This window comes from Anomaloglossus baeobatrachus, chromosome 11 (assembly GCF_048569485.1).
Source record: "Anomaloglossus baeobatrachus isolate aAnoBae1 chromosome 11, aAnoBae1.hap1, whole genome shotgun sequence".
In the NCBI taxonomy this organism is placed as follows: Eukaryota; Metazoa; Chordata; class Amphibia; order Anura; family Aromobatidae; genus Anomaloglossus; species Anomaloglossus baeobatrachus.
The window spans coordinates 186238523-186263109 of NC_134363.1; the positions used below are offsets into that span (position 1 = coordinate 186238523).

At 52.1% G+C, this 24587-nt stretch overlaps 1 protein-coding gene across 4 annotated transcripts in view; it reads right to left on the minus strand.

The window, feature by feature from the left end:
- CDON (cell adhesion associated, oncogene regulated) overlaps positions 1-24587 on the minus strand; it is a 132070-nt gene that overhangs the window by 39164 nt on the left and 68319 nt on the right. For 3 of the 4 annotated variants that reach the window (XM_075328506.1, XM_075328504.1, XM_075328502.1), the window contains exon 1: positions 3207-4252. The exons of the other annotated variant lie outside the window; for it this stretch is intronic. The gene's annotated coding sequence lies outside the window, so the exon portion shown is untranslated. Of the gene's footprint in view, positions 1-3206; positions 4253-24587 lie in introns of those variants that run through there. 4 annotated transcript variants of the gene reach the window in all.

Sequence of the window (24587 nt, forward strand, 5' to 3'; positions counted from 1 at the left end):
CAATCCCCCCCCCCGCACACAATCCCCCCCCCACCCCCGCACACAATCCCCCCCCCCACCCCCGCACACAATCCCCCCACCCCCGCACACAATCCCCCCCACCCCCGCACACAATCCCCCCCCCCGCACACAATCCCCCCCCCCGCACACAATCCCCCCCCCCCCCACACAATCCCCCCCCCCGCACACAATCCCCCCCCCGCACAATCCCCCCCCCCCGCACACAATCCCCCCCCCCCCCCCGCACACAATCCCCCCCCCCCGCACACAATCCCCCCCCCCCGCACACAATCCCCCCCCCCCCCCCGCACACAATCCCCCCCCCCCCCGCACACAATCCCCCCCCCCCGCACACAATCCCCCCCCCCCCCGCACACAATCCCCCCCCCCCGCACACAATCCCCCCCCCCCCCCCGCACACAATCCCCCCCCCCCGCACACAATCCCCCCCCCCCGCACACAATCCCCCCCCCCCCCGCACACAATCCCCCCCCCCCGCACACAATCCCCCCCCCCCGCACACAATCCCCCCCCCCCCCCGCACACAATCCCCACCCCCCCCCCCCGCACACAATCCCCCGTGTCTGGAGGTGCTTGTTATGAAGTGGAGGACTACAAGAGGTCAAACTTAAGCAAGATATATGGCCGTGGAAGTGACACCAGCCCACACCTCCGCGCTGCCGTCCCCCACTGCTCGGAGAGGCAGGAAAGCCGCAGGGCGCTGAGAGGGGAGAGCTTGGGTTGCAAATGTGAAGTTGCTTTTTTCTTCCCTGCATTTGTCTGCCAGGATCCTGCAGAGATTCAGTCTAGACCTGAAAGAGACGCCGCACAATGCACAACTGGCGGAGGCTCGGGGGGATCTCTGCTCCCCCAGAGTGACAGAGAGAAGCCACAACAGAAAGAAAGTGGCCAAATCACACGTGACAACATCCACCGAAGAGAAGCAGCGGCCACTGATACAATGTATCAACAACACACAACAGAATGTAAACAAACACCAACGTTCCATCCGTGCAGCATCCAGCCCGGGCAGGGGCAGAGGACACCGGGCGAGAGAGGAGAGGACGACACCGGGCGAGAGAGGAGAGGACGACACCGGCGAGAGAGGAGAGGACGACACCGGGCGAGAGAGGAGAGGACGACACCGGGCGAGAGAGGGAGAGGACGACACCGGGCGAGAGAGGAGAGGACGACACCGGGCGAGAGAGGAGAGGACGACACCGGGCGAGAGAGGAGAGGACGACACCGGGCGAGAGAGGAGAGGACGACACCGGGCGAGAGAGGAGAGGACGACACCGGGCGAGAGGAGAGGACGACACCGGGCGAGAGAGGAGAGGACGACACCGGGCGAGAGAGGAGAGGACGACACCGGGCGAGAGGAGAGGACGACACCGGGCGAGAGGAGAGGACGACACCGGGCGAGAGAGGAGAGGACGACACCGGGCGAGAGAGGAGAGGACGACACCGGGCGAGAGAGGAGAGGACGACACCGGGCGAGAGGAGAGGACGACACCGGGCGAGAGAGGAGAGGACGACACCGGGCGAGAGGAGAGGACGACACCGGGCGAGAGAGGAGAGGACGACACCGGGCGAGAGAGGAGAGGACACCGGGCAGGGGCAGAGGACATCCTGGTACTTTTAGTCCTACAGCAACGTGTATATATTGCCCCCCCCCCATACATAATGTGTAGTCACCGCGTAACTGCATCCAAAACTATAAAGGATGAGGAGACTAATGTACAGAGCTTTCCACTCTCGGCACATCCTCTCCAGCTGCCGCTTCCATCCCGTGCTCTGCGCCTCTCCAGCTGCCGCTTCCATCCCGTGCTCTGCGCCTCTCCAGCTGCCGCTTCCATCCCGTGCTCTGCGCCTCTCCAGCTGCCGCTTCCATCCCATGCTCTGCGCCTCTCCAGCTGCCGCTTCCATCCCGTGCTCTGCGCCTCTCCAGCTGCCACTTCCATCCCATGCTCTGCGCCTCTCCAGCTGCCGCTTCCATCCCGTGCTCTGCGCCTCTCCAGCTGCCGCTTCCATCCCGTGCTCTGCGCCTCTCCAGCTGCCGCTCCCATCCCGTGCTCTGCGCCTCTCCAGCTGCCGCTTCCATCCCGTGCTCTGCGCCTCTCCAGCTGCCGCTTCCATCCCGTGCTCTGCGCCTCTCCAGCTGCCGCTTCCATCCCGTGCTCTGCGCCTCTCCAGCTGCCGCTTCCATCCCGTGCTCTGCGCCTCTCCAGCTGCCGCTTCCATCCCGTGCTCTGCGCCTCTCCAGCTGCCGCTTCCATCCCATGCTCTGCGCCTCTCCAGCTGCCGCTTCCATCCCGTGCTCTGCGCCTCTCCAGCTGCCACTTCCATCCCATGCTCTGCGCCTCTCCAGCTGCCGCTTCCATCCCGTGCTCTGCGCCTCTCCAGCTGCCGCTTCCATCCCGTGCTCTGCGCCTCTCCAGCTGCCGCTTCCATCCCGTGCTCTGCGCCTCTCCAGCTGCCGCTTCCATCCCGTGCTCTGCGCCTCTCCAGCTGCCGCTTCCATCCCGTGCTCTGCGCCTCTCCAGCTGCCGCTTCCATCCCGTGCTCTGCGCCTCTCCAGCTGCCGCTTCCATCCCGTGCTCTGCGCCTCTCCAGCTGCCGCTTCCATCCCGTGCTCTGCGCCTCTCCAGCTGCCGCTTCCATCCCGTGCTCTGCGCCTCTCCAGCTGCCGCTCCCATCCCGTGCTCTGCGCCTCTCCAGCTGCCGCTTCCATCCCGTGCTCTGCGCCTCTCCAGCTGCCGCTTCCATCCCGTGCTCTGCGCCTCTTCAGCTGCCGCTTCCATCCCGTGCTCTGCGCCTCTCCAGCTGCCGCTTCCATCCCATGCTCTGCGCCTCTCCAGCTGCCGCTTCCCATCCCGTGCTCTGCGCCTCTCCAGCTGCCGCTTCCATCCCGTGCTCTGCGCCTCTCCAGCTGCCGCTTCCATCCCGTGCTCTGCGCCTCTTCAGCTGCCGCATATTACAACCCCCATCATTGTCACACAGGCAGTGAATCCCCCACAGCTGGAGAGGCAGGTGGTCGCCATTGTTACACAAGTAATAATAATCAGAGAAAATTCTACAGGAAACACATAACATGATCTAAGGGTCTGAAAGAAAGATTCTCGTCCCCAGGAGAATAGATTGTAAGCTCTGCGGCACAAGCTGATGAAGACTGATCCTCTATGTTGGCATTGGGGGGGGGGGCTTACCTCTGACAAGGGCTCTCTCTGCCCATAGGAACTGAGCTGAGTCTCTGGGTACATCCCTTATAGTAAATCCAAACAAGATGCCTCAGATCAAGTAGAAGCCAGGAGAACCTTAGAGAGGATCCAACACCTGGAGATCCCTCAGGACGAGTCCAAGGCAGGAGATCTCCTAGGATCACTCCAACACAGGAGATCCCTCATTCCAAGGCAGGGTGGACCTTAGAGAAAATCCCACATCTGGAGATCCCTCAAAACGAATCCAAGGCAGGAAGATCACCGACAGACCAGTCCAAGGCAGGAAGATCACCGACAGACCAGTCCAAGGCAGGAAGATCACCGACAGACCAGTCCAAGGCAGGAAGATCACCGACAGACCAGTCCAAGGCAGGAAGATCACCGACAGACCAGTCCAAGGCAGGAAGATCACCGACAGACCAGTCCAAGGCAGGAAGATCACCGACAGACCAGTCCAAGGCAGGAAGATCACCGACAGACCAGTCCAAGGCAGGAAGATCACCGACAGACCAGTCCAAGGCAGGAAGATCACCGACAGACCAGTCCAAGGCAGGGGGATCTTAGAGAAAAGCCAACACCTGGAGATCCTTCAGGACGAGTCCAAGGCAGGAAAATCCTAAAGGACCAGTCCAGGTCAGGAGATCACTCAGTCCAAGGCAGGCAGATCGCTCCAAGGCAGAAGATCGTTCAGGACCAGTCCAAGGCAGGAGTTCCCTCAAGACAAACCGGAGAATTCCTTGGGATAATTCCAGGCCAAGGGATTCCCCAGGACAAGTCCTTGCAAGAAGATCCCTGCAGGCGATCCCAGCCCAGGAGATCAGGTCAGGCAGATCCGGGGATCCTCGGTTCCTTTCTGGAGCAATCCTTTGTATGAATCCCCGGGCAGACGTTGCTCCTGGTGGTCATGCTCAGCCGGAGCCTCTTTTTCTGGGGGCCGGAGACCCCTCTTCTTGCCGGCACAATGGCTCTCAGGTGTGAGGGGGTCTACACCCCAAGAAAACCCAGATCCTGCAGCGTCCGCGCTCAACTCTCGGGAGAAGTGACTGGGAGGAAGGTAGAGGAGGAGGAGGGAGCAGGGGTGGAGGCAGCTCGGGGGGCCGGACCTGGTGTGGGAAAGACCCTCTATCCCTAATACACCTCATCAACCCCTTCAGTGCCGGACGGTGCCCGGTCCCCTCCCCCACCCGCATTCCTCCTAGGTAAGGGGTCGTCCCGGCCTGACCCCTCACTCCCAGAAATGACAGCTCCGGGCAAAGAGACAGCAATATGGAGCAATCCCCGACCTCCACTGCATCTCATCCCCACTGTATGTAACCTCCTGTACCTCCACTGCATCTCATCCCCCACTGTATGCAACCTCCTGTACCTCCACTGCATCTCATCTCCCACTGTATGTAACCTCCTGTACCTCCACTGCATCTGATCCCCCAGTGTATGTAACCTCCTGTACCTCCACTGCATCTCATCCCCCAGTGTATGTAACCTCCTGTACCTCCACTGCATCTCATCCCCCACTGTAGGTAACCTCCTGTACCTCCACTGCATCTGATCCCCCAGTGTATGTAACCTCCTGTACCTCCACTGCATCTCATCCCCCACTGTATGTAACCTCCTGTACCTCCACTGCATCTCATCCCCCAGTGTATGTAACCTCCTGTACCTCCACTGCATCTCATCCCCCACTGTATGTAACCTCCTGTACCTCCACTGCATCTCATCCCCCACTGTATGTAACCTCCTGTACCTCCACTGCATCTGATCCCCCACTGTATGTAACCTCCTGTACCTCCACTGCATCTGATCCCCCACTGTATGTAACCTCCTGTACCGCCACTGCATCTCATCCCCCACTGTATGTAACCTCCTGTACCTCCACTGCATCTCATCCCCCACTGTATGTAACCTCCTGTACCTCTACTGCATCTGATCCCCCACTGTATGTAACCTCCTGTACCTCCACTGCATCTCATCCCCCACTGTATGTAACCTCCTGTACCTCCACTGCATCTCATCCCCCACTGTATGTAACCTACTGTACCTCCACTGCATCTCATCCCCCACTGTATGTAACCTACTGTACCTCCACTGCATCTCATCCCCCACTGTATGTAACCTCCTGTACCTCCACTGCATCTCATCCCCCACTGTATGTAACCTACTGTACCTCCACTGCATCTCATCCCCCACTGTATGTAACCTCCTGTACCTCCACTGCATCTGATCCCCCAGTGTATGTAACCTCCTGTACTTCCACTGCATCTCATCCCCCACTGTATGTAACCTCCTGTACCTGCACTGCATCTCATCCTACACTGTATGTAACCTCCTGTACCTCCACTGCATCTCATCTCCCACTGTATGTAACCTCCTGTACCTCCACTGCATCTGATCCCCCCACTGTATGTAACCTCCTGTACCTCCACTGCATCTCATCCCCACTGTATGCAACCTACTGTACCTCCACTGCATCTCATCCCCCACTGTATGTAACCTCCTGTACCTCCACTGCATCTGATCCCTCCACTGTATCTAACCTCCTGTACCTCCACTGCATCTGATCCCCCCACTGTATCTAACCTCCTATACCTCCACTGCATCTCATCCCCCACTGTATGTAACCTCCTGTACCTCCACTGCATCTCATCCCCCACTGTATGTAACCTCCTGTACCTCCACTGCATCTCATCCCCCACTGTATGTAACCTCCTGTACCTCCACTGCATCTCATCCCCCACTGTATGTAACCTCCTATACCTCCACTGCATCTCATCCCCCACTGTATGTAACCTCCTGTACCTCCACTGCATCTCATCCCCCACTGTATGCAACCTCCTGTACCTCCACTGCATCTCATCCCCCACTGTATGTAACCTCCTGTACCTCCACTGCATCTCATCCCCCACTGTATGTAACCTCCTGTACCTCCACTGCATCTCATCCCCCAGTGTATGTAACCTCCTGTACCTCCACTGCATCTCATCCCCCACTGTATCTAACCTCCTGTACCTCCACTGCATCTGATCCCCCCACTGTATCTAACCTCCTGTACCTCCACTGCATCTCATCCCCCACTGTATGTAACCTCCTGTACCTCCACTGCATCTCATCCCCCACTGTATGCAACCTCCTGTACCTCCACTGCATCTCATCCCCCACTGTATGTAACCTCCTGTACCTCCACTGCATCTCATCCCCCACTGTATGTAACCTCCTGTACCTCCACTGCATCTCATCCCCCACTGTATGTAACCTCCTGTACCTCCACTGCATCTGATCCCTCCACTGTATCTAACCTCCTGTACCTCCACTGCATCTGATCCCCCCACTGTATCTAACCTCCTGTACCTCCACTGCATCTCATCCCCCACTGTATGTAACCTCCTGTACCTCCACTGCATCTCATCCCCCACTGTATGTAACCTCCTATACCTCCACTGCATCTCATCCCCCACTGTATGTAACCTCCTGTACCTCCACTGCATCTGATCCCTCCACTGTATCTAACCTCCTGTACCTCCACTGCATCTGATCCCTCCACTGTATCTAACCTCCTGTACCTCCACTGCATCTCATCCCCCACTGTATGTAACCTCCTGTACCTCCACTGCATCTCATCCCCCACTGTATGCAACCTCATGTACCTCCACTGCATCTCATCCCCCACTGTATGTAACCTCCTGTACCTCCACTGCATCTCATCCCCCACTGTATGCAACCTCCTGTACCTCCACTGCATCTCATCCCCCACTGTATGTAACCTCCTGTACCTCCACTGCATCTGATCCCCCCACTGTATCTAACCTCCTGTACCTCCACTGCATCTGATCCCCCCACTGTATCTAACCTCCTGTACCTCCACTGCATCTGATCCCCCACTGTATGTAACCTCCTGTACCTCCACTGCATCTCATCCCCCACTGTATGTAACCTCCTGTACCTCCACTGCATCTCATCCCCCACTGTATGTAACCTCCTGTACCTCCACTGCATCTCATCCCCACTGTATGTAACCTCCTGTACCTCCACTGCATCTCATCCCCCACTGTATGTAACCTCCTGTACCTCCACTGCATCTCATCCCCCACTGTATGTAACCTCCTGTACCTCCACTGCATCTCATCCCCCACTGTATGTAACCTCCTGTACCTCCACTGCATCTCATCCCCCACTGTATGTAACCTCCTGTACCTCCACTGCATCTCACCCCCCACTGTATGTAACCTCCTGTACCTCCACTGCATCTCATCCCCCACTGTATGTAACCTCCTGTACCTCCACTGCATCTCATCCCCCACTATATGTAACCTCCTGTCCCTCCACTGCATCTCATCCCCCACTGTATGTAACCTCCTGTACCTCCACTGCATCTCATCCCCCACTGTATGTAACCTCCTGTACCTCCACTGCATCTCATCCCCCACTGTATGTAACCTCCTGTACCTCCACTGCATCTCATCCCCCAGTGTATGTAACCTCCTGTACCTCCACTGCATCTGATCCCCCACTGTATGTAACCTCCTGTACCTCCACTGCATCTCATCCCCCACTGTATGTAACCTCCTGTACCTCCACTGCATCTCATCCCCCACTGTATGTAACCTCCTGTACCTCCACTGCATCTCATCTCCCACTATATATAATGTACTGTCCCTCCTCTGCATCCCATCTCCACTGTATGTAACATATTGTATCTCCACTGCATTTCATCTGCCATACTGCACCTAACCTACTTTTAGTGTATCTCAGCTTAAAGGGACCCCGTCAGTAGAATGGTCGTTCCGGAGCCATCTATATGGGCAGCAGGTCACAGGCAGCTGACATCTGCATTCCGCAGTTTTATTCCAGAGAAATCCATGGTTTTCTTATATGTAAATGAGCTCTTCCAGGCTATGGGGCGGACGCTGCCCGGAAGATAACTCCGCCCACAGAGATTATTTCAAATAGAAAGGGCGTCACAAGGGTGACAAAAGAAACTGACAGAACAGGAGAAATGGCATTTGTCTACTATTTTTTGCATCTCCCTGAGTTTTGCTGTATTGTGATGGCTCCTGTGAGATGGAGGCTGAAGCGGAGAGGAACCTGCAGAGCTGTCAGTTATAATCACACACCGCTCTGCCGAGAGATCAGGATAGCGGCGAGAGGCCGTCACACAGGGAACTCCGGTAACCATCACACATCACACTGTAACCCCTCCTTCTATTTGTAATAATCTCTGGGGGCGGAGTTATCTTCCAGGCAGCGTCCGCCCCATAGCCTGGAAGAGCTCATTTCCATAAAGTGATAAAAGATGATTTATCCACAACAAGGCATCTCATATGAGGCAGACAGGTAGCGTTATTTCAGTGCTCTATAACCTGTCTGCCTACGTTAATAGTCTAGATAAGTCACAATTATAATAACACATGGGGTGCAAGATAATGACACCGACACTCGGAGTGCAGGATAATGACACTGACACTGGGGGTACAGGATAATGACACTGACACTGGGGGTACAGGATAATGACACTGACACTGGGGGTACAGGATAATGACACTGACACGGGGGGGGGGTACAGGATAATGACACTGGGGGTACAGGATAATGACACTGACACTGGGAGTACAGGATAATGACACTGACACTGGGGGTACAGGATAATGACACTGACACTGGGGGTGCAGGATAATGACACTGACACTGGGGGTGCAGGATAATGACACTGACACTGGGGATACAGGATAATGACACTGACACTGGGGGTACAGGATAATGACACTGACACTGGGGGTACAGGATAATGACACTGACACTGGGGGTGCAGGATAATGACACTGACACTGGGGGTACAGGATAAAGACACTGACACTGGGGGTACAGGATAATGACACTGACACTGGGGGTACAGGATAATGACACTGACACTGGGGATACAGGATAATGACACTGGGGGTACAGGATAATGACACTGACACTGGGGGTACAGGATAATGACACTGGGGGTACAGGATAATGACACTGACACGGGGGGGGTACAGGATAATGACACTGGGGGTACAGGATAATGACACTGGGGGTGCAGGATAATGACACTGACACTGGGGGTACAGGATAATGACACTGACACTGGGGGTACAGGATAATGACACTGATACTGGGGGTACAGGATAATGACACTGACACTGGGGGTACAGGATAATGACACTGACACGGGGGGGGGGGTACAGGATAATGACACTGGGGGTACAGGATAATGACACTGGGGGTACAGGATAATGACACTGGGGGTACAGGATAATGACACTGGGGGTACAGGATAATGACACTGGGGGTACAGGATAATGACACTGACACTGGGGGTACAGGATAATGACACTGACACTGGGGGTACAGGATAATGACACTGATACTGGGGGTACAGGATAATGACACTGACACTGGGGGTACAGGATAATGACACTGACACGGGGGGGGGGGTACAGGATAATGACACTGGGGGTACAGGATAATGACACTGACACGGGGGGGGGTACAGGATAATGACACTGGGGGTACAGGATAATGACACTGGGGGTACAGGATAATGACACTGGGGGTACAGGATAATGACACTGGGGGTACAGGATAATGACACTGGGGGTACAGGATAATGACACTGGGGGTGCAGGATAATGACACTGGGGGTACAGGATAATGACACTGACACTGGGGGTACAGGATAATGACACTGACACTGGGGGTACAGGATAATGACACTGACACGGGGGGGGGGGGTACAGGATAATGACACTGGGGGTACAGGATAATGACACTGACACTGGGGTACAGGATAATGACACTGGGGGTACAGTATAATGACACTGGGGGTACAGGATAATGACACTGGGGGTACAGGATAATGACACTGGGGGTACAGGATAATGACACTGGGGGTACAGGATAATGACACTGGGGGTACAGGATAATGACACTGTCACTGGGGGTACAGGATAATGACACTGGGGGTACAGGATAATGACACTGACACTGGGGGTACAGGATAATGACACTGACACTGGGGTACAGGATAATGACGCTGACACTGGGGGTGCAGAGTCAGGACCCCCTGACATGCGGTGAATGCTCGGGCATATTGGGGTGCACACACTTCTCAGGACACTTCCTGTCCCGCACACTTTGGGGCAGCTGAGGCCTGTGCGTTCCTGGCCCGGGGGTGTGTTCTGGGCGGAAGCTTGTGTGTGTTGCAGCCTCTGTTACATTTGTGTTTTATCCTTGAGGCCTTTGAAGTCACAAAGCGGAAGAGAAGAAAAAGAGAAACCTCTGGCCCTGAGGGCACATGCATAGCCCGGCATCTGCACAGCACTGGGGGCAGCACAGCACTGGGGGCAGCACAGCCGGGGGCAGCACAGCCGGGGGCAGCACAGCACTGGGGGCAGCACAGCCGGGGGCAGCACAGCACTGGGGGCAGCACAGCCGGGGGCAGCACAGCACTGGGGGCAGCACAGCCGGGGGCAGCACAGCACTGGGGGCAGCACAGCCGGGGGCAGCACAGCCGGGGGCAGCACAGCACTGGGGGCAGCACAACACTGGGGTCAGCACCGCCGGGGGCAGCACAGCCGGGGGCAGCACAGCACTGGGGGCAGCACAGCACTGGGGGCAGCACAGCCGGGGGCAGCACAGCACTGGGGGCAGCACAGCCGGGGGCAGCACAACACTGGGGGCAGCACAGCCGGGGGCAGCACAACACTGGGGTCAGCACCGCCGGGGGCAGCACAGCCGGGGGCAGCACAGCACTGGGGGCAGCACAGCCGGGGGCAGCAAAGCACTGGGGGCAGCACAGCCGGGGGCAGCACAACACTGGGGGCAGCACCGCCGGGGACAGCACAGCACTGGGGGCAGCACAACACTGGGGTCAGCACCGCCGGGGGCAGCACCACTGGGGGCAGCACAGCCGGGGGCAGCACCGCCGGGGACAGCACAGCCGGGGGCAGCACAGCCGGGGGCAGCAGCACAGCCGGGGGCAGCACCACTGGGGGCAGCACAGCCGGGGGCAGCACCACTGGGGGCAGCACAGCCGGGGGCAGCACAGCCGGGGGAAGCACAGCACTGGGGGCAGCACAGCACTGGGGGCAGCACAGCCGGGGGCAGGGTTTAGGGTCCGACATTTACTTTCTAAGGTAAAGAAAATGTTATAGTCAAAATAAAAGTTCCCTATAGATATTACAGCCCAGACTGGTGCAATACAGGGTGCACTGGAACCAGCAGAGGGTGCACTGGAATTGCAAAAATGGGGAGCATTAGGATCACCATATACAAGAGCCCAAATAGTGCGCAGGAACTGCTGCTCCCATAGACAGGAAATGTGGGACCCCCTTATAGATGGAGCGGACCAGAACCAGCATAGATGGGGTGCACTGGAGATGCCATTGATGGTAGACTATAGATGGGGTACACTGGAGAGGCCATTGATGGTAGACTATAGATGGGGTACACTGGAGATGCCATTGATGGTAGACTATAGATGGGGTACACTGGAGATGCCATTGATGGTAGACTATAGATGGGGTACACTGGAGAGGCCATTGATGGTAGACTATAGATGGGGTACACTGGAGATGCCATTGATTGTAGACTATAGATGGGGAACACTGGAGATGCCATTGATGGTAGACTATAGATGGGGTACACCGGAGATGCCATTGATTGTAGACTATAGATGGGGTACACTGGAGATGCCATTGATGGTAGACTATAGATGGGGTACACTGGAGATGCCATTGATGGTAGACTATAGATGGGGTACACTGGAGATGCCATTGATTGTAGACTATAGATGGGGTACACTGGAGATGCCATGGACTGAGGGGACTATAGATGGGGTACACTGGAGATGCCATTGATGGTAGACTATAGATGGGGTACAATGGGGATGCCATTGATGGTAGACTATAGATGGGGTACACTGGAGATGCCATTGATGGTAGACTATAGATGGGGTACACTGGGGATGCCATTGATGGTAGACTATAGATGGTGTACACTGGAGATGCCATGGACTGAGGGGACTATAGATGGGGTACACTGGAGATGCCATTGATGGTAGACTATAGATGGGGTACAATGGGGATGCCATTGATGGTAGACTATAGATGGGGTACACTGGAGATGCCATTGATGGTAGACTATAGATGGGGTACACTGGGGATGCCATTGATGGTAGACTATAGATGGTGTACACTGGAGATGCCATGGACTGAGGGGACTATAGATGGGGTACACTGGAGATGCCATTGATGGTAGACTATAGATGGGGTACAATGGGGATGCCATTGATGGTGGACTATAGATGGGGTACACTGGAGATGCCATTGATGGTAGACTATAGATGGTTTACAATTGGGATGCCATTGATGGTAGACTATAGATGGGGTACACTGGAGATGCCATTGATGGTAGACTATAGATGGGGTACAATGGGGATGCCATTGATGGTAGACTATAGATGGGGTACACTGGAGATGCCATTGATGGTAGACTATAGATGGGGTACACTGGGGATGCCATTGATGGTAGACTATAGATGGTGTACACTGGAGATGCCATGGACTGAGGGGACTATAGATGGGGTACACTGGAGATGCCATTGATGGTAGACTATAGATGGGGTACAATGGGGATGCCATTGATGGTAGACTATAGATGGGGTACACTGGAGATGCCATTGATGGTAGACTATAGATGGGGTACACTGGAGATGCCATTGATGGTGGACTATAGATGGGGTACACTGGAGATGCCATTGATGGTAGACTATAGATGGAGTACGCTGGAGAGGCCATTGATGGTAGACTATAGATGGGGTACACTGGGGATGCCATTGATGGTAGACTATAGATGGGGTACACTGGAGAGGCCATTGATGGTAGACTATAGATGGGGTACACTGGAGATGCCATTGATGGTAGACTATAGATGGGGTACAATGGAGATGCCATTGATGGTAGACTATAGATGGGGTACACTGGAGAGGCCATTGATGGTAGACTATAGATGGGGTACACTGGAGATGCCATTGATGGTAGACTATAGATGGGGTACACTGGAGATGCCATTGATGGTAGACTATAGATGGGGTACACTGGAGAGGCCATTGATGGTAGACTATAGATGGGGTACACTGGAGATGCCATTGATGGTAGACTATAGATGGTGTACACTGGAGATGCCATTTATTGGTAGACTATAGATGGGGTACACTGGAGATGCCATTGATGGTAGACTATCGATGGGGTACAATGGGGATGCCATTGATGGTAGACTATAGATGGGGTACAATGGGGATGCCATTGATGGTGGACTATAGATGGGGTACACTGGAGATGCCATTGATGGTAGACTATAGATGGGGTACAATGGGGATGCCATTGATGGTAGACTATAGATGGGGTACACTGGAGATGCCATTGATGGTAGACTATAGATGGGGTACACTGGAGATGCCATGGACTGAGGGGACTATAGATGGGGTACACTGGAGATGCCATTGATGGTAGACTATAGATGGGGTACAATGGGGATGCCATTGATGGTAGACTATAGATGGGGTACACTGGAGATGCCATTGATGGTAGACTATAGATGGGGTACACTGGGGATGCCATTGATGGTAGACTATAGATGGTGTACACTGGAGATGCCATGGACTGAGGGGACTATAGATGGGGTACACTGGAGATGCCATTGATGGTAGACTATAGATGGGGTACAATGGGGATGCCATTGATGGTAGACTATAGATGGGGTACACTGGAGATGCCATTGATGGTAGACTATAGATGGGGTACACTGGGGATGCCATTGATGGTAGACTATAGATGGTGTACACTGGAGATGCCATGGACTGAGGGGACTATAGATGGGGTACACTGGAGATGCCATTGATGGTAGACTATAGATGGGGTACAATGGGGATGCCATTGATGGTGGACTATAGATGGGGTACACTGGAGATGCCATTGATGGTAGACTATAGATGGTTTACAATTGGGATGCCATTGATGGTAGACTATAGATGGGGTACACTGGAGATGCCATTGATGGTAGACTATAGATGGGGTACAATGGGGATGCCATTGATGGTAGACTATAGATGGGGTACACTGGAGATGCCATTGATGGTAGACTATAGATGGGGTACACTGGGGATGCCATTGATGGTAGACTATAGATGGTGTACACTGGAGATGCCATGGACTGAGGGGACTATAGATGGGGTACACTGGAGATGCCATTGATGGTAGACTATAGATGGGGTACAATGGGGATGCCATTGATGGTAGACTATAGATGGGGTACACTGGAGATGCCATTGATGGTAGACTATAGATGGGGTACACTGGAGATGCCATTGATGGTGGACTATAGATGGGGTACACTGGAGATGCCATTGATGGTAGACTATAGATGGGGTACACTGGGGATGCCATTGATGGTAGACTATAGATGGGGTACACTGGAGAGGCCATTGATGGTAGACTATAGATGGGGTACACTGGAGATGCCATTGATGGTAGACTATAGATGGGGTACAATGGAGATGCCATTGATGGTAGACTATAGATGGGGTACACTGGAGAGGCCATTGATGGTAGACTATAGATGGGGTACACTGGAGATGCCATTGATGGTAGACTATAGATGGGGTACACTGGAGATGCCATTAATGGTAGACTATAGATGGGGTACACTGGAGAGGCCATTGATGGTAGACTATAGATGGGGTACACTGGAGATGCCATTGATGGTAGACTATAGATGGGGTACACTGGAGATGCCATTGATGGTAGACTATAGATGGGGTACACTGGAGATGCCATTGATTGTAGACTATAGATGGGGTACACTGGAGATACCATTGATGGTAGACTATAGATGGGGTACACTTGAGATGCCATTGATGGTAGACTATAGATGGGGAACACTGGAGATGCCATTGATGGTAGACTATAGATGGGGTACACCGGAGATGCCATTGATTGTAGACTATAGATGGGGTACACTGGAGATGCCATTGATGGTAGACTATAGATGGGGTACACTGGAGATGCCATTGATTGTAGACTATAGATGGGGTACACTGGAGATACCATTGATGGTAGACTATAGATGGGGTACACTTGAGATGCCATTGATGGTAGACTATAGATGGGGAACACTGGAGATGCCATTGATGGTAGACTATAGATGGGGTACACCGGAGATGCCATTGATTGTAGACTATAGATGGGGTACACTGGAGATGCTATTGATGGTAGACTATAGATAGGGTACACTGGAGATGCCATTGATGGTAGACTATAGATGGGGTACACTGGAGATGCCATTGATTGTAGACTATAGATGGGGTACACTGGAGATGCTATTGATGGTAGTCTATAGATGGGGTACACTGGAGATGCCATTGATGGTAGACTATAGATGTGGTACACTGGAGATGCCATTGATGGTAGACTATAGATGGGGTACACTGGAGATGCCATTGATGGTAGACTATAGATGGGGTACACTGGAGATGCCATTGATGGTAGACTATAGATGGGGTACACTGGAGATGCCATTGATGGTAGACTATAGATGGGGTACACTGGAGATGCCATTGATGGTAGACTATAGATGGGGTACACTGGAGAGGCCATTGATGGTAGACTATAGATAGGGTACAATGGGGATGCCATTGATGGTAGTCTATAGATAGGATACACTGGAGATGCCATTGATGGTAGACTATAGATGGGGTACACTGGAGATGCCATTGATGGTAGACTATAGATGGTGTACACTGGAGATGCCATTGATGGTAGTCTATAGATGGGGTACACTGGAGATGCCATTGATGGTAGACTATAGATGGGGTACAATGGGGATGCCATTGATGGTAGACTATAGATGGGGTACAATGGGGATGCCATTGATGGTAGACTATCGATGGGGTACAATGGGGATGCCATTGATGGTAGACTATAGATGGGGTACAATGGGGATGCCATTGATGGTAGACTATAGATGGGGTACACTGGGGATGCCATTGATGGTAGACTATAGATGGGGTACACTGGGGATGCCATTGATGGTAGACTATAGATGGTGTACACTGGGGATGCCATTGATGGTAGACTATAGATGGGGTACACTGGGGATGCCATTGATGGTAGACTATAGATGGGGTACACTGGGGATGCCATTGATGGTAGACTATAGATGGGATACACTGGGGATGCCATTCATGGTAGACTATAGATGGTGTACACTGGAGATGCCATTGATGGTAGACTATAGATGGGGTACAATGGGGATGCCATTGATGGTAGACTATAGATAGGGTACAATGGGGATGCCATTGATGGTAGACTATAGATGGGGTACAATGGGGATGCCATTGATGGTAGACTATAGATAGGGTACAATGGGGATGCCATTGATGGTAGACTATAGATGGGGTACAATGGGGATGCCATTGATGGTAGACTATAGATGGGGTACACTGGGGATGCCATTGATGGTAGACTATAGATGGGGTACAATGGGGATGCCATTGATGGTAGACTATAGATGGGGTACAATGGGGATGCCATTGATGGTAGACTATAGATGGGGTACACTGGAGATGCCATTGATGGTAGACTATAGATGGGGTACACTGGAGATGCCATGGACTGAGGGGACTATAGATGGGGTACACTGGAGATGCCATTGATGGTAGACTATAGATGGGGTACAATGGGGATGCCATTGATGGTAGACTATAGATGGGGTACACTGGAGATGCCATTGATGGTAGACTATAGATGGGGTACACTGGGGATGCCATTGATGGTAGACTATAGATGGTGTACACTGGAGATGCCATGGACTGAGGGGACTATAGATGGGGTACACTGGAGATGCCATTGATGGTAGACTATAGATGGGGTACAATGGGGATGCCATTGATGGTAGACTATAGATGGGGTACACTGGAGATGCCATTGATGGTAGACTATAGATGGGGTACACTGGGGATGCCATTGATGGTAGACTATAGATGGTGTACACTGGAGATGCCATGGACTGAGGGGACTATAGATGGGGTACACTGGAGATGCCATTGATGGTAGACTATAGATGGGGTACAATGGGGATGCCATTGATGGTGGACTATAGATGGGGTACACTGGAGATGCCATTGATGGTAGACTATAGATGGTTTACAATTGGGATGCCATTGATGGTAGACTATAGATGGGGTACACTGGAGATGCCATTGATGGTAGACTATAGATGGGGTACAATGGGGATGCCATTGATGGTAGACTATAGATGGGGTACACTGGAGATGCCATTGATGGTAGACTATAGATGGGGTACACTGGGGATGCCATTGATGGTAGACTATAGATGGTGTACACTGGAGATGCCATGGACTGAGGGGACTATAGATGGGGTACACTGGAGATGCCATTGATGGTAGACTATAGATGGGGTACAATGGGGATGCCATTGATGGTAGACTATAGATGGGGTACACTGGAGATGCCATTGATGGTAGACTATAGATGGGGTACACTGGAGATGCCATTGATGGTGGACTATAGATGGGGTACACTGGAGATGCCATTGATGGTAGACTATAGATGGGGTACACTGGGGATGCCATTGATGGTAGACTATAGATGGGGTACACTGGAGAGGCCATTGATGGTAGACTATAGATGGGGTACACGAGATGCCATTGATGGTAGACTATAGATGGGGTACAATGGAGATGCCATTGATGGTAGACTATAGATGGGGTACACTGGAGAGGCCATTGATGGTAGACTATAGATGGGGTACACTGGAGATGCCATTGATGGTAGACTATAGATGGGGTACACTGGAGATGCCATTAATGGTAGACTATAGATGGGGTACACTGGAGAGGCCATTGATGGTAGACTATAGATGGGGTACACTGGAGATGCCATTGATGGTAGACTATAGATGGGGTACACTGGAGATGCCATTGATGGTAGACTATAGATGGGGTACACTGGAGATGCCATTGATTGTAGACTATAGATGGGGTACACTGGAGATACCATTGATGGTAGACTATAGATGGGGTACACTTGAGATGCCATTGATGGTAGACTATAGATGGGGAACACTGGAGATGCCATTGATGGTAGACTATAGATGGGGTACACCGGAGATGCCATTGATTGTAGACTATAGATGGGGTACACTGGAGATGCCATTGATGGTAGACTATAGATGGGGTACACTGGAGATGCCATTGATTGTAGACTATAGATGGGGTACACTGGAGATACCATTGATGGTAGACTATAGATGGGGTACACTTGAGATGCCATTGATGGTAGACTATAGATGGGGAACACTGGAGATGCCATTGATGGTAGACTATAGATGGGGTACACCGGAGATGCCATTGATTGTAGACTATAGATGGGGTACACTGGAGATGCTATTGATGGTAGACTATAGATAGGGTACACTGGAGATGCCATTGATGGTAGACTATAGATGGGGTACACTGGAGATGCCATTGATTGTAGACTATAGATGGGGTACACTGGAGATGCTATTGATGGTAGTCTATAGATGGGGTACACTGGAGATGCCATTGATGGTAGACTATAGATGTGGTACACTGGAGATGCCATTGATGGTAGACTATAGATGGGGTACACTGGAGATGCCATTGATGGTAGACTATAGATGGGGTACACTGGAGATGCCATTGATGGTAGACTATAGATGGGGTACACTGGAGATGCCATTGATGGTAGACTATAGATGGGGTACACTGGAGATGCCATTGATGGTAGACTATAGATGGGGTACACTGGAGAGGCCATTGATGGTAGACTATAGATAGGGTACAATGGGGATGCCATTGATGGTAGTCTATAGATAGGATACACTGGAGATGCCATTGATGGTAGACTATAGATGGGGTACACTGGAGATGCCATTGATGGTAGACTATAGATGGTGTACACTGGAGATGCCATTGATGGTAGTCTATAGATGGGGTACACTGGAGATGCCATTGATGGTAGACTATAGATGGGGTACAATGGGGATGCCATTGATGGTAGACTATAGATGGGGTACAATGGGGATGCCATTGATGGTAGACTATCGATGGGGTACAATGGGGATGCCATTGATGGTAGACTATAGATGGGGTACAATGGGGATGCCATTGATGGTAGACTATAGATGGGGTACACTGGGGATGCCATTGATGGTAGACTATAGATGGGGTACACTGGGGATGCCATTGATGGTAGACTATAGATGGTGTACACTGGGGATGCCATTGATGGTAGACTATAGATGGGGTACACTGGGGATGCCATTGATGGTAGACTATAGATGGGGTACACTGGGGATGCCATTGATGGTAGACTATAGATGGGATACACTGGGGATGCCATTCATGGTAGACTATAGATGGTGTACACTGGAGATGCCATTGATGGTAGACTATAGATGGGGTACAATGGGGATGCCATTGATGGTAGACTATAGATAGGGTACAATGGGGATGCCATTGATGGTAGACTATAGATGGGGTACAATGGGGATGCCATTGATGGTAGACTATAGATAGGGTACAATGGGGATGCCATTGATGGTAGACTATAGATGGGGTACAATGGGGATGCCATTGATGGTAGACTATAGATGGGGTACACTGGGGATGCCATTGATGGTAGACTATAGATGGGGTACAATGGGGATGCCATTGATGGTAGACTATAGATGGGGTACAATGGGGATGCCATTGATGGTAGACTATAGATGGGGTACACTGGGGATGCCATTGATGGTAGACTATAGATGGGGTACACTGGGGATGCCATTGATGGTAGACTATAGATGGGGTACAATGGGGATGCCATTGATGGTAGACTATAGATGGGGTACACTGGGGATGCCATTGATGGTAGACTATAGATGGGGTACACTGGAGATGCCATTGATGGTAGACTATAGATAGGGTACAATGGGGATGCCATTGATGGTAGACTATAGATGGGGTACAATGGGGATGCCATTGATGGTAGACTATAGATGGGGTACACTGGGGATGCCATTGATGGTAGACTATAGATGGGGTACAATGGGGATGCCATTGATGGTAGACTATAGATGGGGTACAATGGGGATGCCATTGATGGTAGACTATAGATGGGGTACACTGGGGATGCCATTGATGGTAGACTATAGATGGGGTACACTGGGGATGCCATTGATGGTAGACTATAGATGGTGTACACTGGGGATGCCATTGATGGTAGACTATAGATGGGGTACACTGGGGATGCCATTGATGGTAGACTATAGATGGGGTACACTGGGGATGCCATTGATGGTAGACTATAGATGGTGTACACTGGGGATGCCATTGATGGTAGACTATAGATGGGGTACACTGGGGATGCCATTGATGGTAGACTATAGATGGGGTACAATGGGGATGCCATTGATGGTAGACTATAGATGGTGTACACTGGAGATGCCATTGATGGTAGACTATAGATGGGGTACAATGGGGATGCCATTGATGGTAGACTATAGATGGGGTACACTGGGGATGCCATTGATGGTAGACTATAGATGGGGTACAATGGGGATGCCATTGATGGTAGACTATAGATGGGGTACACTGGGGATGCCATTGATGGTAGACTATAGATGGGGTACACTGGGGATGCCATTGATGGTAGACTATAGATGGGGTACACTGGGGATGCCATTGATGGTAGACTATAGATGGTGTACACTGGGGATGCCATTGATGGTAGACTATAGATGGGGTACACTGGGGATGCCATTGATGGTAGACTATAGATGGGGTACACTGGGGATGCCATTGATGGTAGACTATAGATGGGGTACACTGGGGATGCCATTGATGGTAGACTATAGATGGGGTACACTGGGGATGCCATTGATGGCAGACTATAGATGGGGTACACTGGGGATGCCATTGATGGTAGACTATAGATGGGGTACACTGGGGATGCCATTGATGGTAGACTATAGATGGGGTACACTGGGGATGCCATTGATGGTAGACTATAGATGGGGTACACTGGGGATGCCATTGATGGTAGACTATAGATGGTGTACACTGGAGATGCCATGGACTGAGGGGACTGTAGTCAGCATAGACTGGGCTTCAAAGATGGCGTGAAGAGGAATCACCACAGGCAAGGAAGGGATTGCAGTCACAGCTTTGGGTGTTTGATGGATCCACCATGGCTCTCCTGTATCTGTGTGGAGCATGACCGGACCCTTGTTCTCCTCAGATGTCGCACCCTCAGGCACGGCCCAAGTGCTCTGCTGATCAGTCCGTCTTCACATGTTTATGCATTGGGATACACATGGATGGTGCATGGTCACGTCTCCTCATCACCAGTCCAGATCTTATGGCCGTGGCTCTGCTGGTTGTAGACGGCTGCTGTGCCACGTTACCATTATCCGTGCCACGTTACCATCATCCATGCCACTCTCCCCGCACCGCGACGCGCACATCCAGGTCTACATTGCTTCTTCTCACATAGTAAACTTCCAATTTTAACGTCTAGACACTAAATCCTGATGAGCGTAGGCCTAGTAAACACAATCACCATGGTAATAGGACGTGGCCGGGTTCCCATGAAAGATGGCCGCTGTGTTGTGAATGGAGACAATTCCCTGTGTGTACTCCGCACACAACCTTAGAAATAGCTGCTGCTGTTTTAGGCTTTTCCTGTGAAAGGATTCCACAGGCTAAGAATAAAATAAACACAGGCCGGGCCGCAAATAGCAGCCGGCGAGATAGGACGCGACCGCGCGCCTCCCCTGGTCCACATCCAAATCCGCCACCGCCATCAGAGGACAGCAGCACAAACCATTAACTGACCGGGCATCCGGGAAACGATGGGTTAATAGGGTCACAAAGTCCATGTGTATACATGGCTAGTGACAGTGTCGCTGCCGGTGATGTCCAGCGGAGGGCGCTGTCATAGGGTACAAATCAGGGGGGATCCCTGTGCACGAGAGAGAGATTGTGCCCCAAAAACTTATAATAGAGCCCTAAATAGGAGGAAGGTGTCAGGGGCCACACCAATGTAAGTCGCCCCCATGAGTGACTGCGTTATGGACCAGCAATGCCAGAAAGGTGAGCGATTGTAAGAGGTCAGGAGAGGAGAAGACTGTGATATCATCTGCACAAGCATCAGAAAGTAGCAGGCAGGATCCTATCATGTGTCTCTGTATACAGGGAGCTCCCCCTAGTGGAGGCTGCAGACAGGATCTTATCATGTATCTCTGTATACAGGGAGCTCCTCCTAGTGGTGGCTGCAGACAGGATCTTATCATGTATCTCTGTATACAGGGAGCTCCCCCTAGTGGTGGCTGCAGACAGTATCTTATCATGTATCTCTGTATACAGGGAGCTCCCCCTAGTGGAGGCTGCAGACAGGATCTTATCATGTATCTCTGTATACAGGGAGCTCCCCCTAGTGGTGACTGCAGACAGGAGCTTATCATGTATCTCTGTATACAGGGAGCTCCCCCTAGTGGTGACTGCAGACAGGATCTTATCATGTATCTCTGTATACAGGGAGCGCCCCCTAGTGGTGGCTGCAGACAGGATCTTATCATGTATGTCTGTATACAGGGAGCTCCCTCTAGTGGTGACTGCAGACAGGATCTTATCATGTATCTCTGCATACAGGGAGCTCCCCCTAGTGGTGGCTGCAGACAGGATCTTATCATGTATGTCTGTATACAGGGAGCTCCCTCTAGTGGTGACTGCAGACAGGATCTTATCATGTATCTCTGTATACAGGGAGCTCCCCCTAGTGGTGACTGCAGACAGGATCTTATCATGTATCTCTGTATACAGGGAGCTCCCCCTAGTGGTGGCTGCAGACAGGATCTTATCATGTATCTCTGTATACAGGGAGCTCCTCCTAGTGGTGACTGCAGACAGGATCCTATCATGTGTCTCTGTATACAGGGAGCTCCCCCTAGTGGAGGCTGCAGACAGGATCTTATCATGTATCTCTGTATACAGGGAGCTCCCCCTAGTGGAGGCTGCAGACAGGATCTTATCATGTATCTCTGTATACAGGGAGCTCCCCCTAGTGGAGGCTGCAGACAGGATCTTATCATGTATCTCTGTATACAGGGAGCTCCCCCTAGTGGTGACTGCAGACAGGATCTTATCATGTATCTCTGTATACAGGGAGCTCCCCCTAGTGGAGGCTGCAGACAGGATCTTATCATGTATCTCTGTATACAGGGAGCTCATCCTAGTGGTGACTGCAGACAGGATCTTATCATGTATCTCTGTATACAGGGAGCTCATCCTAGTGGTGACTGTAGACAGGATCTTATCATGTATCTCTGTATACAGGAAGCTCCCACTAGTGGTGGCTGCAGGCAGGATCTTATCATGTATCTCTGTATACAGGGAGCTCCCCCTAGTGGTGGTTGCAGACATTATCTTGTATCTCTGTATACAGGGAGCTCCCCCTAGTGGTGACTGCAGGCAGGATCTTATCATGTATCTCTGTATACAGGGAGCTCCCCCTAGTGGTGGCTGCAGACAGGATCTTATCATGTATCTCTGTATACAGGGAGCTCCCCCTAGATGATCTTATCATGTATCTCTGTATACAGGGAGCTCCCCCTAGTGGTGGCTGCAGACAGGATCTTATCTTATGTATGTCTGTATACAGGAAGCTCCCCCTAGTGGTGGCTGCAGACAGGAGCTTATCATGTATCTCTGTATACAGGGAGCTCCCCCTAGTGGTGGCTGCAGACAGGATCTTATCATGTATCTCTGTATACAGGGAGTTCCCCCTAGTGGTGTCTGCAGACAGGATCTTATCATGTATCTCTGTATACAGGGAGCTCCCCTTAGTGGTGGCTGCAGGCAGGATCTTATCATGTATCTCTGTATACAGGGAGCTCCCCCTAGTGGTGACTGCAGACAGGATCTTATCTTATGTATGTCTGTATACAGGAAGCTCCCCCTAGTGGTGGCTGCAGACAGGAGCTTATCATGTATCTCTGTATACAGGGAGTTCCCCCTAGTGGTGTCTGCAGACAGGATCTTATCATGTATCTCTGTATACAGGGAGCTCCCCTAAGGGGTGCTTCACACACAGCGAGCTCGCTGCCGAGATCGCTGCTGAGTCACGCTTTTTGTGACGCAGCAGTGACCTCATTAGCGAGCTCGCTGTGTGTGACACTGAGCAGCGATCTGGCCCCTGCTGCGAGATCGCTGCTCGTTACACACAGCCCTGGTTCGTTTTCTTCAAAGCCGCTCTCCTGCTGTGA